Below are 13375 nucleotides of genomic sequence, written 5' to 3'. Positions count from 1 at the left end.
ATCGTGGCGATTCCTTGCAGTGCACGATAAATTTAAGCTCAATGCGCATGCGCATTGAGCTTAAATGCGCGTGCACATGCCCCCAGCCGCCTACTCTCTCTCTCAGCATTCCCACAACTCCGCCCCCTCACTACTTGATTGCACGGCCGCTAGGCCGTGCCTCCCCTACTCTCCTCCCCCCTCCTCCTCTCCTCCCATGCCTGCCTGCCTGCCTCAACTCTCCGCCTCCCGATCTTTTCCTAGCTCCTGATCTTCTCCTGCCGTGGTTCCGATTTCCCTTGCACCCCCGATCGTCCCCTGATTTCCTCTTGTCTCTGCCCTCGCCGGATCCTCGGTTTCCTACTTCCTGGCTCCCTTTTCCCGGCTTCCTGGTTGCGCCTCACCGAACCCGGGGCATCTCCCGGGTGTTGCACCCTCCGGTCGGCGGAGCCTGAAAGTGAAACCACGCGGGCTCTTCCTCCTGACGCTGCTTTCGGTTCTGAAGGAACACGTGTGCAGACTACAGATGAAAGCCATCTGCCCCGCGCCCCCTCCCCCTAGCACCCCCAGCCCGAGGCAGCTTCCCCTGCACAGACCTGCTCTCGGAGGTTCAATTATCGATCCTGTTTCCGGTGCCTTTGTGTGTCTCCGAAAGTGGGAATTGTACTGAACGTGAGAAAAACACACACAGCTACTGCTGCCTTGGAAGACTGCCAAAAGGGCGCTGACGCTGGCCACAAACTTGTTTGTTTTTGTTTTTACAAAGTACTTGTCGCGTAAGTATTGACGCCTCCACAGGTTATTTTGTTCAGTGTTAACTTTGTGCACCAATCACCGTTAGTGCCCCTATCTTTCGCGTCGGCATCTTATTTATTGACCGTCCTTCCATTCTACAATGCCACTAACTGCATTTAGTGCTCTGGCGAAATGGCCAACTCGATTCGGATGTACATCAGCGTAATTCTTCTTTTTACTGCTTACTGAGATTAATCTATTTTGCCCTTTCCCTCTGCTAAATTGTAAGGTGGTGAATGTTTACTGTTCAACCCCAACATTGTTTTCATTAAGGCCAACCCAGAATTTGTTACAAAGGTATCCGTAAATAAACCAGTGGTTTGTGCTGGCACATTACGTAGTGAGTTTTTACAATTGTTTATTGCTTTTTTGATTTGTAATTCTTTAGCATTGGCTACAAAAAATAAAAATGCAAAAGATTTACAACAAAAAACCCATAAACAATTCTAAACGCACTAACTCTAATGCTGCGAGACCTATTGCATTTCTAATGCTTGTTTGACATGCGGCTCGCTTGACCTATTGGCCATTGGCTGCGGCTCCCATTATGTCACTTTTTTTCGGGTGGGGGGTTGTTAGTTGTTGAGTGTGCAACAAGCAGGTTAGGCATCGTAGATGGTGGCTGTTTTGGTGCAAAGAGCTGGTCATCGCTGGTCCTTTGCATAGGAGGTCATTGCAGGTAGTCACTGTCGTCATGAAGTGCAAGTTTCTGTGGAGCTTCCCATTGGCAGTCATTCTAGATGGTCATTGTTCAGAGTAAAGAATCTATATTGCGGGTGCGAGGAGCCCAAACATTGGTATTTTTTACTTGGAGTTAATCAGGAAAACACTCTGAAGCCAGGCAAGGGTCCAGGACCTGAGGGGCTAGTGGAGATTAGGACTCACTCCAGCAGAGGTCCAGTTGGCGCTGGTCATCTGGGCAGTTGCAAGGAAGCCTCTGGAATCTTGTAGTGCCCATTTCGCTCAAACAGGAGGACAGCCAATAGACCGTTGGAGTCATATCTGAGGAACGTGGGTTCAAGGCAAGTAGGTCCAATCGTTCTTCTTCAGACAGCAGGGCCATCCTTTTCCTGAATCGTCCACTGGTCCAGGTGTGCTCTGATGAGAGGTTTTATCAGTGACACTCTTAACCCTAGTGCCAAGCTGTGGGTGGGTGCTGCCCACTTTGTCTAACCTTACCCCTTTACCGGGTTTGGCTTCAAACTGTCTAGGCTAATAAAGGGAAGGCAGACAGAGATATGAGTTACATTTGTCAGTGGCAGGGGAGGGAGCTCTTTGAAGTCAGGAAGGGGGTGCAATACCTGAGTCTACCCTTTGAGGCTCGGGAAAGGCAGAGTACAACTCCCAGGACATCCTGCTCAGGGAAGAAACACCCTGCACCCCACCCAAAGACCTTTTGTCCCCATGTCTCAAAGGAATACGCGAAACACCACAGGACAGCCATTCACATTCATGTAACCCTGAACACTGGCAGAAAGGCACAGTTCCTTTAGGCAGAACAAAGCCAACTTTCTAAAAGTGGCATTTTCAGAACAGTACAACTTAAGTACACATGTCCTAATTTTTAAATACTGTGCACCCTGCCCTATAAGCCTGTAGGGCCAAAGGAAGCTTTAGGCCTGGCAAAGGGTTTATTGTGCCAGTTCGAAATGGCAGTTTAAATCTACACTACAGGCTTTAGTGACAGGCCTGTGACATGTTTTACAAGGCATGGCACAATGAGTGCTCCATCACACCGGTAGCATTTAATTTACAGGCCCTAAGTACAGATAGTACCATTTACTAGGAAATTATAAGTAAATTAAATGTGCCAATTAGGTAGGTCAATTTTACCATGATTTAGGAAGAGAGTACTGTACCATTGATGGGCAGGGAAAATGTGCACAAAGTCCTAAAAGCCAAAATAATCTGATTTGGCACAGAAGGCAAAACTCTGGGGTGACCCTGCAGAGATGGTGAGGTCCAACAGTCGTCAATGATAAATGTCAAGTATCCTAACAAGATATACATATGTCTATGAAGACGTCTTGGCCTCCAACTGATGTACCTTATGCACAATTTCTGGTCTATGCCTCGAACAGTGTATTCTATGCATATATCTCTATTTATGGAATGCACTCTAAACATATAACATGCACTTAAACTTTTGTACGAAACTCATTCACCATAAATTAGTGGTGTGTTTGTACTGCTGAGTACACACAATAAAATCTGGGCTCTTAAGGAGGGAAAACAAGTTGGTTCATGAAAAGTGACCTGCAACGACATCGCTGATCTCGTCTCAGCAATGGAACTGGACCTAGCCATTCTGACGGAAACGTGGCTTACTGAAGCCTCTACCCCGATAATGGACATATTAGTCCCCCCCAATTATCACATCATTAGACTGGATAGGCCTGTCAAGACGGGCGGGGGAATTGCATGCATTTTTAGGAGCAACCTCTCCGTCACTAAAGCCGCCTCCCCCTCCCTCACCTCCTGTGAACTCCTCTGCCTCGATATCACCAGCGAGGGCAAACAAGTTTGTGCTTTACATCTCATCTATCACCCGCCTGGCGACAACCTCATATTCACCCAACAACTCATGGACACGATCACCTCCAATGCCGGTCGGCAGATCACCCAAATCTACTTGGGTGACTTTAACCTCCACTGGAATGATCAGAAAGACACCGAGGTGAACAGTCTCAAAACTTTCCTTAATGCGCTTGACCTCACCCAAATATGTGATAGACCAACACACGACAAAGGCGCGATACTCGATCTCATCATCGCCAAGGAGGACTCCACCAAACTGGAGGCGATCAAACCCTGTGACTGGTCAGATCACCACATTATCACCTTCTCTATTAACGAAAAAGTTAAACCGAACCCGGCTCAACCCACCAAATCCAAAATCTGGAAAAGGGACATGAAGAGTCTTAACCCCACTACACTGCCTCCCCACCTCAACAGTCTCCTCCTTCCCCCTCCAGGTGTCTCGGATGCCCAATCACTGACCGACCACTACCTTGACTCTATGAAACTAATAGTCAATGAAGTCGCTCCACTGCAACTGAAGAGAGTCTCCAACAACATTTCTAACCCCTGGTACGATGGCAGACTCAATGACGACAAGCGCACTATGCGAATGGCAGAGCGTACCTGGAGATCTGACCCATCATCACTGCATCTAAAAACGCTTAAAAAGAAGAGAAATGACTACTTTAGGAAAATAAAGCGCACAAAGTCGGACTTCTTTAGCCGTCTACTGGACCAAGCAAAAAACAGGCCAAGAAAACTGTTCGAACTAATCAAGACTCAAACAAAGGCACAACCCTTACAATCAAACAAAGCAACAAGCGACACCCCACACTGTGAAGCCTTCTCTGCTTTCTTTAAGCAAAAGACCGACAACATAAGAATTGACCTCGTCATGGATTTAAGCCGATTCCCCAATCACACCAGAATGTCCAACATTCAACCTAAAAACAATGCATCATGGCTGCACTTCGACAGCTACACGGAAGAAGCTATACACAAACTACTCTGCACTCTGAAGCCCTCTAATCACCTCACAGACCCCCTACCTGCTAATGCAGTAAAAGACTTCACCCCCTTGCTCCTCCCTCTTTGGACCAAAATCATCAACAGCTCCCTTCAACAAGGTCTCATCCCAGACTCCCTCAAGGTGGGGCAAGTCACACCTATACTCAAGAAACCCACAGCTGACCCGTCTGACCTGAACAACTACCGGCCTATCACCAATATCCCCACCCTGGCCAAACTGCTGGAGAAATGTGTCCAACTCCAACTAACAAAACACATTGACCAATGTGACCTTCTCAACACTCACCAATCAGGCTTCCGAGCGAAACATAGCACGGAAACAGCTATGACACACATAATTGATGACGCCCTCCAAATCCTTGACCGCAATGATTCCTGTCTCCTCATCCTTCTTGACCTATCGTCAGCTTTTGACACGGTCAAACATGAGAACTTATTGGAGCTGCTAAGCACTAGAATGGGTCTTTCGGGAACTGTTCTCAAATGGTTTTCTTCTTTCCTTCATAATCGGTCGCAGAAGTTCAAGATCGACAATGTGCTATCTAAACCAGTGCCTGCAGATCTAGGTGTCCCACAAGGATCCTCCCTCTCCCCCACACTGTTCAACCTCGTCATGGAACCACTCGCCACCTTGCTCCAAGCATCCAATGTTCAATTCCATATGTACGCCGATGACACACAACTTTACCTAAAGCTACAATCCCCGGAAGATATCAAACTACTGAATTCCACACTTAGCAACACTCAATCCTGGTTGGCCGTTAATCACCTCAAACTAAATGCGCTGAAAACTGAGTTCCTACTCATCTCACCCCCGCGAAAACTTCCACCACCCAAACGTGGCTCAATAACCTAACAGCACTCAATGTCCAACCTACTATCGTGGACTCAGCAAAATCCCTAGGCATCACAGTTGCCGCCAAGCTCAACATGCAACAGCACGTTAGCATAGCCACAAAAGGGGCTAATTTCCAAATCAACACACTGAGGAAACTCAAACCCTTCCTCCCTGCCAAAGACTTCCAAACTGCTGTACAAGCTTTAGTCATCCCTCGCATAGACTACGGAATTGTGGCCCTCAGCGGACTCCCGCTATCCACAACAGCACCCCTAAGAGCCTCCCTGAACACTGCCGCGAGACTCATTACTGGCTCAAGAAAACATTCGCATATTTCCCCAGACTTAAAATCTCTAAAATGGCTGCCTTTTGAAGCCAGAATACAGCTAAAAATTGCAATAATGACACACTCGGCCGTGCACCACAAAGCACCCAACTACCTCGCGCAAAAGTTGTCTATATCAGGAGGGTCGAGATCCAATCGTAGTACAAAAAATCTACTTCTGAAACCTAGTAGATTCCGGAAAGAAAAAACATACAAGCGCTCCTTCTCAGGAATGGCACCCAGGATCTGGAATGCGCTCCCTCCGGAAACGAGGCTTATCTCCTCCACTGCACTCTTCAAGAAAGAGGTGAAGAGAATCCTTCTGGCCAAGATCTCCTGAACCTTACAGAGACTGGAACTGAGTCTCTGCATCGCGCTGTATCACTGATCACCCTGCCCTTTGACACTATCCTCCTACCTAGGGGGTCACTACTACGCTACCTTTCTAACGACCAATATATGCTACTCTTTGCTGTATTTATATTACTTGTTTACCTGCCTGTATTTTGATAGGTTTTGATATGTTTCTGTACATTATTGTTATCTTCTATGTTTAGTGACTACTATATTGCTCCCATTATCTTGTTCATTCCTGTTGCCCTTGCCCCTGTCTCTGTGAAGCGCTCTGATATCTGTAAGGATCTTGTTCGCGCTATATAAAACTTTGAATAAATACATAAAATAAATAAATAAACAGACACAAGCCAGCTGCTTTGTTGTGCTTGTATTAATCTAGAATTGAAGCACTAATGATGAAGAGAACACATGTACCACTGGGACACCTTCTCAGTGGTATAACGATTTATCAGCCCGTCTTCAAATATATTGTTCCTTGTGTAAACAAAAGATCCTTAGTCCTTCAAGCTTGGGACTAAATCGTAAAATGAAGTCAACATAAACATCGTCATACTGCTACATTCGGTAAATGTCTATGTTTTTGTTTGGTTACTGCTCAAATACATCATATTTTTTTTGCTACTGTGACTCTATTTGCTGTGAGAATTAAGCTACCATTTCATTGGCTTGATCAGTGCTGTTAATGCGCAGACTCACTGTAGCGAATTTTCAGTAACTCGGTGTTCCAGGCATCTGGAGCCCTGGGCAAGCCATTTCAAACAGCAGCTGCTGAGGGTTGCGGGGGAGGGGCTGGTGCCGGTGGGATGTTGTCGGGTGATGTAAGGGACCAGACTCTTCTTTACTGAGAACATTTAAGATCTGGATCTCATTGCCAAGGGCCACCCTACAGATCCATGCCCCTGAGACCCGGAGGAAATTGTGTTTTTCAAGACACCCTTCAAAATAGTTTACTTCTCTGGGGCAGAAAGTATCGAGGCTTTCAGGAGCACTGTGGCTCACACAGGGAATCTGCGAGACGGGTCCTGAGGGGCACTAGTCGAAGCTCCTCATGGTAAAGCACTTCAATAGTGAATGCGGGCCCATCCGTGCTCGAGCTCTTGTCAATGGGCTGCTATGTCCGCCTCGCCCGAGTTCCGTGCCGCGTGCATCTCTGTTGGTCTAATCGCTCATTAATTGGGCAAGATAGGTTGGCACAATTATAGGCCACCCACAATATCCACTTCTTGGAGAAACCAGAAGGCTGTATCCTTACGCCCTCACCCAAAGCTGATGATTGCTTCATGGCATTCACCACTCGCAATTTGGAAGCTTGATTTATACGCCATTCTATTTATGACTGGCTTGTTTTATATTCAGAAATTGTACGCTCAAAAGTACCTGTTGTCCTGAAGATGACGGCATAGTTATCCAGCGGTTGAAACGCCGTTGACGCTTTTTGTGGCCATAATTTGTGAAAGGACATATAATTTACTTTGCTGTTCCTTTCTGTACTCCTTATGTTTGTATGTCAGCCACTTGTTTGGCATTTGAAGTGTTTGTTTTTGTTTTGCCAACATCCCCCTTTTTTGAGCGTAATTGTTCTTTCTAGGAATGTTTTACAAAAAATGTATATTTATAATGAATTATAACTATTTTTGTAAATTTGTTAATGTGTGTGCACAGGCTTCTTCATTCTTCTTTCTTTAACTATTTATTGTTTATTGTTTAATTGTCGATTTTGTATTCTTTCACCTGAACCGATTGTTGGGTGTAATAATATATTGTCCCTGGTTCAGGGGTGTTGGACAGCCCCTGTAGTTTGTTAATGGTTCATGAAAAGTGACCTGCAACAGACACAACCCAGCTGCTTTGTTGTGCTTTTATTAATCTGCAATTGAAGCACTAATGATGAAGAGAACACATGTACCACTGGGACACCTTCTCAGTGGTAAAACGATGTATCAGCCCGTCTTCAAATATATTGTTCCTTGAGTAAACAAAAGACCCTTAGTCCTTCAAGCTTGGGACTAAATCGTAAAATGAAGTCAACATAAACATCGTCATACTGCTACATTCGGTAAATGTCTATGTTTTTGTTGGGTTACTGCTCAAATACATCGTATTTTTTTTGCTACTGTGACTCTATTTGCTGTGAGAATTAAGCTACCATTTCATTGGCTTGATCAGTGCTGTTAATGCGCAGACTCACTGTAGCGAATTGTCAGTAACTCGGCGTTCCAGGCATCTGGGGTCCTGGGCAAGCCATTTCAAACAGCAGCTGCTGAGGGGTGCAGGGGAGGGGCTGGTGCCGGTGGGATGTTGTCGGGTGATGTAAGGGACCAGACTCTTCTTTACTGAGACTATTTAACCACATCGCTGCGGCGGCTATTCTGCCGCAGCGCTAAGGGGGCGGGGTGGCCGTGCGGCGGACGCATGCTGGTGACGGAACCGCTCCGTCATCAGCCGCTGTTGGGCTGTGCTCATGACGGAGCGGTTCCGTCATGGCCCCGCCTGCTCAATAGAACACCCAGCGCAGGCATGGAATCCGCGCCGCGCAGGCGCGGCGGCCGGGCTATGGCGGAACCGCTCCGTCATCAGCACAGCGCCACCGCAGCTGATGACGGAGCATTTCCGTCATCAACATAGAAAGGGTTAAGATCTGGATCTCATTGCCAAGGGCCACCCTGCAGATCCATGCCCCTGAGACCCGAAGGAAATTGTGTTTTTCAAGAAAGCCTCCAAAATAGTTTACTTTTCTGGGGCAGAAAGTATCATGGCTTTCAGGAGCACTGTGGCTCACACAGGGAATCTGCGAGGCGGGTCCTGAGGGGCACTAGTCGATGCTCCTCATGGTAAAGCACTTCAATAGTGAATGCGGGCCCATCCGTGCTCGAGCTCTTGTCAATGGGCTGCTATGTCCGCCTCGCCCGAGTTCCGTGCCGCGTGCATCTCTGTTGGTCTAATCGCTCATTAATTGGGCAAGATAGGTTGGCACCATTATAGGCCACCCACAATATCCACTTCTTGGAGAAACCAGAAGGCTGTATCCTTATGCCCTCACCCAAAGCTGATGATTGCTTCATGGTATTCACCACTCGCAATTTGGAAGCTTGATTTATACGCCATTCTATTTATGACTGGCTTGTTTTATATTCAGAAATTGTACGCTCAAAAGTACCTGTTGTTCTGAAGATGACGGCATAGTTATCCAGCGGTTGAAACACCGTTGACGCTTTTTGTGGCCATAATTTGTGAAAGGACATATAATTTACTTTGCTGTTCCTTTCTGTACTCCTTATGTTTGTATGTCAGCCACTTGTTTGGCATTTGAAGTGTTTGTTTTTGTTTTGCCAACATCCCCCTTTTTTGAGCGTTTCTGTCATCAACATAGAAAGGGTTAAGATCTGGATCTCATTGCCAAGGGCCACCCTGCAGATCCATGCCCCTGAGACCCGAAGGAAATTGTGTTTTTCAAGAAAGCCTCCAAAATAGTTTACTTCTCTGGGGCAGAAAGTATTGAGACTTTCAGGAGCACTGTGGCTCACACAGGGAATCTGCGAGGCGGGTCCTGAGGGGCACTAGTCGGAGCCACTCATGGTAAAGCACTTCAATAGTGAATGCGGGCCCATCCGTGCTCGAGCTCTTGTCCATGGGCAGCTATGTTATATCATCAGAGGAGCGGGGAGGGTGGGTGGTGCAGTGTAAGCCTGCTGGGAGGCAGCCTCCGTAGAGCTGCAGTGTTTGTGTGTGAATGGGACACGGTGCTGTGCTTTTCACACTCGTTCATGGCTCATTAGTGCCTGCCGGGAGGCGGGCGCACCAGAACGGTGTGTGAGTGAGATGCTGACAGGGGGGCTTTCTTAACTCCCCCACGACAGTCCCAAATGGGTTATTCGGCGCCACAAAGACAATCTACAAACTTTAAACTGCTACCTTTTCCACTTTCCCAAGCTGTGCGTGGCGCCCCTGGCTACTTCTAATGGCGCACCAGGGTGCCGCGGCGCACAGTTTGGGAACCACTGCCATACCACATGACAGGCTATACCATAATATATTATACAATAGCAGGCCATCCCACACCATGCTATTTCATACTATTCAATAACAGACCATACCATACAATGCCATACCATACAATACCATACAATGACAGGGAATACCATACAATACTATATAATGAAAGGCCATATCATACCATTCCGTATCGCACATTGGCAGGCTACGCCACACTATACCATATTATACAACGACAGGTCACACATACTATACCATATCACACAAGGACATACCATAATGTACAATACTATTTCATACTAAACAAAGACAGGCCATACCACACCATACAAAGACAGACCATACCCTACTATACCAATCCACTCCATACCATACCATACAACGAAAGACCATATCATATCATACTATAAAAACACATACCATACAATGACAGGCCATATCATACAATACCATATCATAAAATGACAGTCTATACTATGCCATACTATACAATGACAAACCATACCATATTATATTATGTTATATAGGATGTATGACGGTACAACGCGGTATAAAACACCGCAGACCATCACAATGCAGGTTTTACAACGTAAGTCGTTACCACGACTTGCGCTGTAGGGTGCTGGACTTAGGAATAGTAAGATTTTCTATTCCAACACCAGCCTACGTACAGTAGGGAAGGTGCTGGAATAGTAAATCTACTATTCCTTAGCCTAGAGCGCCCTCCAGCGCAAGTTGTGGTAACGACTTGCGTTGTGAAACCCGCGTTGTAATGGCACTGCGGTGTCATTACCGCTTTGTAAAGGATGTTCCCCGTTATATAATGACCAGCTATACACTACCATACCATACTATTCAAGAGAGCCCATGCCACACCGTACCATACTTAACAATGGTATGTTATACCATACTATACTATACAATGGCATTCCAGATGCTATGGGACGTGATGGACACAGAACCACCAACACATGCTATGATGCATGTGTTACACAATGGCAGGCTATACCATATCATACTATACAATGACAGGATATACCATAAAATACTATACTATACAATGAAAGGCCATACCATAGTATTCAATTGAAGACCATACAATACCACACCATGCAGCAGGCCATACTATATTATACAATGACATGTCATACCATACCATATTATACAATGACAGGTGATGCCATACCATACAATGATAGGCCAGGCGCTGTGGGGTGTGACAGACGCAGATCCATCAAAACATGCAGTGATGCATGCTCTACTCACCTTGGTAACAGGTTGACACATAATCGCTTAGTTTTACAGATCCATTAGGGCTCACACTGGGATCTCTCCGAGCCAACTCCATCAGTAATTGGAGGAGGATTTTGCGCGCCCCCTGCATGACACTGAATGGATACTAGCACTTGAATCTCCTCATGCTATCTCTAGAAATGCGCAATTTAAGAACATTCAATATATGATTCTTCATAAGGTTTACCTTATACCTTTTCGAATAAACCGTATGTTCTCATCGGCTGAGGGTGCCTGTCTTAGATGCTGAGCGCTGTCAGCTGACCATAGGCACATGCTTAGGACGGACCTGGATATTGCTAGTGTCTGGTTTTCGGTACACGCCCTATTAGCTACAGTTAAATATCTAACAACACTCAACTCATCAGAAACTTCAGCACCGGATATTTGTCCAAGGATGAAAAGCTTTAAGGTGCGGGTTCGCTTTGCTAATTTAGCCCTTCTTTGAGCCAATCGCATATTAACAATGTGTTGGTGTGCACAACAGCCCCCGTCCTTTCTTCAGTGGTGTTGAGCTTTGCTCCATTGGGGTGAAGCAGAAAGTTCCTTCTATTATTTCACATCAGTCTACTCCTTCTGGGTCCTCTTCTGATGGGAAATAATGGGTCATACGGTGGATCTGGCCCCACACTACTTATTCATGGCCACCTAACTAATATTGTGAGGGATCTGGCCTAACCCTACTCGTTCATAACCTCCTAACTGGTATTGCGGAGGATCTGGACTCACACTACTAACTCACAGGTCTGTAACCAGTATGCCCTCTATCCCCTCATTTGTCTAATCATGCTTTCCTTTCATATATTCATCTTTGTTTTACCCTTCCCAAGTTGGACTTCCCAAACTTAAATTTCTTGTTATCTTTATAATTTCCTCCTACTCCAGGATGGAGGACCATAATATTCGGTGTTACAGTCATAGGGCCACAGCTGACGAATCCAACTACTTAAAACGAAATGTTTTATAAGATGATGAATTAATCTCTCTTAATGTATGTACTACAAAATAGCTTGTATTGTATTACTGCAATGAATATTTTAAAAGCTTAATAAAAATATCTGAATCACCATACAATGACAGGCCAACGCATACCATACTATCCTGTAAAATGGCAGGTCATACCATAGAATACCATACAATAACAGGCCATATCATATCATAAAATACCAAACAATGAAATGCTATACCATATTATACAATAATCTGTCATGTCATCCTACAACATACCATACAAGAACACACCATGCATTTCATCCTATACAAAGACAGGCCATACCATACTATACAATGACGGACCATACCATAATATGCAATGACAAACAATTACCATACTTTACAAAAACATACCATACAATACCATGCAATAACATACAAGGACAGGCAATACCATACCATAAAATGACAGACCATCCTATACCATACCATACAGTGACAGACCATACCATACCATTCCGTACTATACAATGACATGCCATACCATGCTATACCAAAACCAACCATACCATAGTATTCTACACAATTACAGGATAAACCAAACCATGCCATACAGTGAAAGGCCATACAATATTATACTAAGCTGTATTATACAATATGAGGCCATGCCACACCATACTATACAAAACAGTCTATACTATGGTCATACAATACCATGCTATAAAATAACAGACCATACCATACTACACCTAAAAAACAACAGATACAATCGGAAATGATCACCGACTTTTTGTCAAGTATTTCTGTGTAACATGTTGCCTTCTGGATCTTATAGAAAATGGTGCTACAGAAAGATGAATAATAAAACACAAAATTGCAAGTTTGAGATTAAAAACGGGGGAGCCGATAACATGTTTCACAGAAACAAGGCACGAATAGGCTGTGGGTTTTTGTGCAAAATACACCAAATGGAGTTACAGGGCAAAATACTCTGCTTGGGATCCCATTTTATCAGACTACTAACACAAACTAATAACATCAGTAACACCCATTGCAATAAAAAGCAAACCAAGTAATAATGTTCTAATATAGTACATAGACGATCAAGAGCATTTTTTATTTCCCTAAGGTGTTGTAGCACTGTAGTCAATCTTTAAAAAAGACAGACATGTGAACGGACTCTATTGGCTATTATCAGGAAACAGAATGCAGCTTCTTGTATAAACAGACGAAAATGTATATAAAAATTAGCGAACACCTCATGGGAGCAAACCCAGGACAGGCTGTTGCATCATTAGCGAGCTGCCAGTATT

The sequence above is a fragment of the Lissotriton helveticus genome, chromosome 7 (assembly GCF_964261635.1).
Source record: "Lissotriton helveticus chromosome 7, aLisHel1.1, whole genome shotgun sequence".
In the NCBI taxonomy this organism is placed as follows: domain Eukaryota; kingdom Metazoa; phylum Chordata; class Amphibia; order Caudata; family Salamandridae; genus Lissotriton; species Lissotriton helveticus.
The sequence above is the reverse complement of the archived record's forward strand: the minus strand, read 5'-3'. Positions refer to the sequence as shown.